Source organism: Euphorbia lathyris, chromosome 1 (assembly GCF_963576675.1).
Source record: "Euphorbia lathyris chromosome 1, ddEupLath1.1, whole genome shotgun sequence".
Taxonomy (NCBI): domain Eukaryota; kingdom Viridiplantae; phylum Streptophyta; class Magnoliopsida; order Malpighiales; family Euphorbiaceae; genus Euphorbia; species Euphorbia lathyris.
This window is the reverse complement of record NC_088910.1, coordinates 8,729,391-8,734,914: the sequence shown is the minus strand read 5'-3', so window position 1 is coordinate 8,734,914 and position 5,524 is coordinate 8,729,391. Positions and strand designations below refer to the sequence as shown.

General features: G+C 32.1%; 1 long non-coding RNA gene across 2 annotated transcripts; it reads left to right on the top strand.

Moving 5' to 3' along the window:
* Positions 1-209: 209 nt before the first annotated feature.
* LOC136212798 (uncharacterized) lies at positions 210-4,806 on the top strand. 2 transcript variants are annotated; one of them, XR_010679992.1, is made up of 4 exons: positions 210-422; positions 503-694; positions 3,167-3,275; positions 4,494-4,806. It is a non-coding gene; the product is annotated as an uncharacterized lncRNA (long non-coding RNA). The 2 variants fall into 2 exon arrangements; XR_010680043.1 differs by lacking the exon at positions 4,494-4,806 and having other exon boundaries at positions 3,167-3,510.
* Positions 4,807-5,524: the final 718 nt, after the last annotated feature.

Sequence of the window (5,524 nt, the reverse complement as noted above, 5' to 3'; positions counted from 1 at the left end):
AAGGTGCAGGCTATCCTTACTTTGTTAATAAACAAAGTAAGGAGTACTTTGTTGGATTTACCCTTCATTGTAATTGGAATAGATCTGAACCATTCAATATTTTGTAAACGTTTTAGAGGAATTTAACTTGTTGACTTACTTTTCCGGTTACCTTCTTTTCTCCAACTTTATTCACACAAAAGTAGACATCGTCCTGTACTCCTCCTCAACTCCTTCCCTAATTCTTCGATCTTCATCAATTGCTCTTCTCAACTCTCTCCTCAACCCAATTGACCTCCATCTTCTAAATTTAACTCTACCGCCAAACACATCCATCTTGAAATTCTTTTATTTTATATGAATCTTGTTGGGTTTAGCTTCTATTTTGAAATTGATCCTCCAACTCGTAATTCAATCGCATCTTTTGGGCTTCCATAATTCTGGTAAGTTTCATTTCCAATTTTAAATCTGAATTCGATAACTTATGATTGAAATTCTTCTTCTTTTGTTTGAACCTCGTTAGGATTAGCTTTCCTAAAGAATCTTTTGCCAATTGAAATTGATGCTCGAAATCTTTGAATTTGAGAGGTATCTAGAGATTGAAGGATGCCTGTTCATGGGCTTCATCAAACAAGTATCTATGATTTCTTACTTGAACTCGCCTCTGTGAAGCCAGATTGTATCGATGGAATTGTTTGGCCCTTTCATAATTCTGGTAAGCTTTTAACCCCTTCATCTAATTAAGATACAAAACAATAAATGGTTATTTTACTGCAATTTTGAGTTTGCTGTAGTAATGAGCAGTTGAATGATTTTTATGTATTGATCTAATATTGTGTTGTGAAAAATAGGATTGTGGAATCAAAAGTCCTCTGCTAATTTTTAAAACTCAATTGTTATGAAACTGTCTTTGAATCCTACTTGACTACCTATGCTAAATCAGTTTGCAATATGTTTAAGCTTAATTAAATGCATTAGTTGTTGCCAGCACACATCCTAATTTTTTGTTGTATGATGGTGCTTCTCATTTATACTGTCAGTTGAACGTACCAAATTCACACCACATTTATGTACTTTTGTTATCAAATTCATACCGATGTGCCTCAGATTGAACTTCATCTTGAGCACAAAGCTTTCACTTGTAACCTTACTTCTATTTGAAGGGGGCAATTATAAACTAAAAGAAGAAGTTGGACCTCTTAATTTCTGTGTTATGAGGTTAGAACTCTCTTTGACTGAGTTGTTATTAACTCCTAGCAAAATAAATAATACCCCTAACAAACAAGAAAATTCAAACTATTGACAGAATCATATGTAATGGTTCATAGAAAAAACATAGCTATGCTAATTTGACAAAAAAAAATTACAAGTTATTTTTGCAAATTAATAATGTGTAGCAAGCGTTCAATTTGACAGGTTGTTATAAACATGTGGAGAACTGGAACGTGTCGGCACTTGAAGCAGTAGGCCAGATATCCACCCCTAGCTTTAGAAGACCAAATGCTAGAACTTAAGCAAATTTCTGAAACTCTGAGGGTATTATAAGGTTCTCCATAGGGCCTGATGAAACTATGTTTGTGGTTAGCTTAGTTCTAGTTATATTCATGTGGTTAGCTTAGTTGTAGTTATAGACTAAATATGAATAGTAACTAATTAAGGTAGTTTCTTAGTTGTTTTTTTTTTCTACTTTTTACAATGCTTTACTATAATTATAAAGGGCATGAAGCATAGGATTAACATGATGGTAGTTTATACCTAAAAATAAATTACTTTAATATCAGTGTTTGAGAATTATTTAAGCATGATGATGATAATATACGAGGAATAGCGCATGGGCATGCATGATTATAATAATTTTCTGCTACTGGAATAATGAATCACGACAAAAAAATAGGCTTTTAACAACACTTTTGTAACAACGGTTTTATAAACTGTCTTATGGGATCAACTAAAAAAGCCCAGAATATTAATTGGCCCTGACTAATATAAATCCACAGGTTATATAGGCGTTGTAATCCCTAATCCATAACACATTATTAACTTCATATCTCATGTATCCCAGTCTCAAATTGTTAGCTCGCCAAACTCCCGATCCCGTTCGTTAGACTTCCGATCACCGTTCGTTAAACTTACCTTTCGCTTTTCTCCATTTCCCTTTCACTGTTCTCTGTTTGCCTGTCGTGGTCGAAGTTTTCTGATGGGTTTCCTTTTGTTCCTCAATACTCAGTCTCAGTCTCTGTCGTTCTTGTTCAACACTGCTTCTGGCTTAGACATTTCTTACTGAAACAGGATCAAAACCACTTCTAGCTGATTCAACAAAAGGTAAATAGTAGCAACAACGGTCTAATGTAGTTGAAGTTAGATAAGGTTCTACATTAATATTATATTTTGTAAAGTCGCACAAGCAAATACCTATATTTTCTTCCGATCATATTGATGATAAGGAAATCCGATTTTGATAAGGAATTACCTAGTTTCACAAGCTTAACTAAACAGCATATATACTGTCTCTGCAGGTTGTAATGGTTGATTTTTTCATGGCTGATCAAATGTGCAGCTAGGTAGCTTCAATTTTAAAATAATTTCATACTATATACATATATGTGCAAGGCTTTTTCCCGTGAAAAGACCCTCAGATTACAAATTTATGGTGTTTCCTTGGTGCATAATGTGATGAAATGGTTAGTTTCTGATGTTGAAGTGAATTAATTTTGATGTTGAAATGAATTAATGATTCGAAAATGTTCATTGTGCATGAAGAATATGCTTAATTGTGCTATGCTCTGCTTACATTAACACTAGACTAAAGTATTGCCCTTTTAATGCAAGAATATCTAACTATATATTTTAAGCTGAAAGACTTCCTAAGAGTCCTTGTAGATCTCTCTGTCATGAATTTGTTCTTTTTTTATGAGTAGATATTACTGCATTCAACACTACAATAGTTTGATATGTGAAATATTGCCGACATGCAAATGTGAAAAAATATTTCCACTATCGGTTGAAATTCAGATGCAGCATATGAATCTGAAAATTATGTTAACAGAGGAATTTAGAGTTATCATGTCCTCTTTTTAATTTCTTTTATTCTCTCATGCATACTGCTATAACATGGCTAAGCACATATGCAAGCATAAACATGGTAATGTACACTTTTTTCTCTTATGGGTTCTTTTTTATTTTCCAGATTAATAACATGGAGATTATCAATTCTATGTCACGGTTATTATGATGAGCTTGTGGTCCAAATAATTGAAAATACTGCTAACGAAAGGGGACTCAGAATTATCAAGGAGGTCAATTAACTCCCAAATTTTCCTCTTGTTTCTATTAATTCACAAGTCTGTTGGAAATTTAGCTTGTATTGTTGTTGATGTGATACTTTGTCCCTTTACAAATCATTTAATGTTCTTTATTTTTTAAAGGGTTAAGGTGCAAAAATACCCCTAACGTTTTGAGTCAGGAGCAATTTTACCCCTAACGTCCAAAATGGTGCAATTTTACCCCCTAACGTTTGTAGCCAATAGCAATTTTACCCCTAATATTGATAAATTGGATCAAGTTCAGAAATAATTCATCAAACTATCTTCTCGGACATGAATCTTATCATCTACACTTCACATGTACGTCATTTTATCAGTAACAAATCATAAACATATGTTGGGATGTGAAAAAAATAAAAAAATATACTGTCTTTGTACGAATTAGACAAAAAAAAAATTCAAACAATTCACCGAATTTATAAATATTAATCTCCAGTTCTATTATTAAATTATAAAAAACATGAAATCCTTTTTTTAGAATGAATTGATATGCAATTGGTGCAAAATAATGAATGAAAATATCTGTGTTTTATAATAGTGTCTTAAATTGACCTAAATTACTAATGTTAGGGTAAAATTGCTCTTGGCTACAAACGTTAGGGGCAAAATTACACCATTTTAGACGTTAAGGGTAAAATTGCTCCTGGCCCAAAATGTTAGGGGTATTTTTGCACCTTAACCATTTTTTAAATAAGCAAAGTTCTTTGACATGTGTCTTTATTTTACAGCTTCATATCAATGTGTTAAGCTAAGTTATGTTAAAAGAAACAATACTTTTTTATGGTTATTTAATTCCTTAAGAATCATATATTGAATTATTAATATAGAAAAACACATGTTTACAAATTAAAGGTTCATTTGAGTGATAAAGTTCCAAGCCGTATAAGCTAGATATCTAAAGTTAGTAAAGACAACAAACTTAAATTGAAGAGAAACCATTTAAAAACTGCTTGAACAACCTCGAACTAATTAATCGGATTAAAAAGATGTCTAACGTGCACCTTGTTAATGAGTCTCTCAAAAGCTTGAGTACCATGTTGTTTCATATATTCCAAAAGAAGATGCATGCTCCTATTCTACTTTGCTGTAAACACATATTTTGTGAAGATTGTGTATCAGAATGGTTAGTTAATAATATTCTTTTATGTTTCCTTGTTAGTATCATTTTGCTTAGTGACATTCTGATTTCAGGTTTGAAAGAGAGAGAATGTGCCAGTTGTGCAGGGCGTTGGTGAAACCTGCAGATCTGAGATCATTTGGTGATGGATCAACCACTTTATTCTTCCAGATATTTTAAATTCTTCTATGGTAAAAACTGAAGGAATTCTAACCCAGACCGAGATGGAGAGATGTGGTGCACAGGTAAAATGTAGTTAACCAAAGAAATGAAACTAGTACAGTACAGTACAAATAGATGATGATAGGTAGGTTGTGTTCCTTTTACGAAGAGAAAAGGTCGAGTGTATCTCTCAAGACAAAAAGGTCTTTGTAGTTTTTAAATAAATTGTTGATTGTACTAAGAGTTTTTGAATGACATAAGCTTATTTGCTACCAATGACAACATCTTATAATCTAAAAAAAATAATTTTTATCATTATTGACCAGCAATCCAGTTTCGTCGTAACAGATGACATGACCTTAAAAAACGTTAGCGACAGAAAATTTTCGTCCGAAAAGTATAAAGTTGATTACCGATGGTTACACGAATTACAAACGGATTACGGACGACATTTGTGTTTGTAAATCTTTTCTTGAAGCGTTTGAAAATCATTATAAAGGCGGTTTAAACCGCATTTAGGAAAACGTCTCTAAAAAAACCTTATCCCGATGTCTGAGAAAAACCAACGGTAATATAGCAATAGCGGTAATTACAACACTTTTTTGACGGTTATGAAAACCATGTAAAAATATAGAGACAGTTAAACGTCCTAAATTGAAATAAAATCGTCGGTAAAAACCTTTTTTTTATAGTGAAATTGCCTATTTGATTTATTGTTTTGTCCTTCCATCTAACAAAAATGTCAAATTAAGAGTCAGAATTAATGAAGGCTTTGGTATGGAATGTTAATTGTTTGTATGTAAGTGAATTAAGGTAATAACAATCATTAAAATAGACACATGCACGACATGTTAGATAAATTTTTCAAGTGAATTAGAAAATTTTAGATATAATTTTTCAAGTGAATTTTACGTAAATCCTTTATTTTTAGACATAATTTACG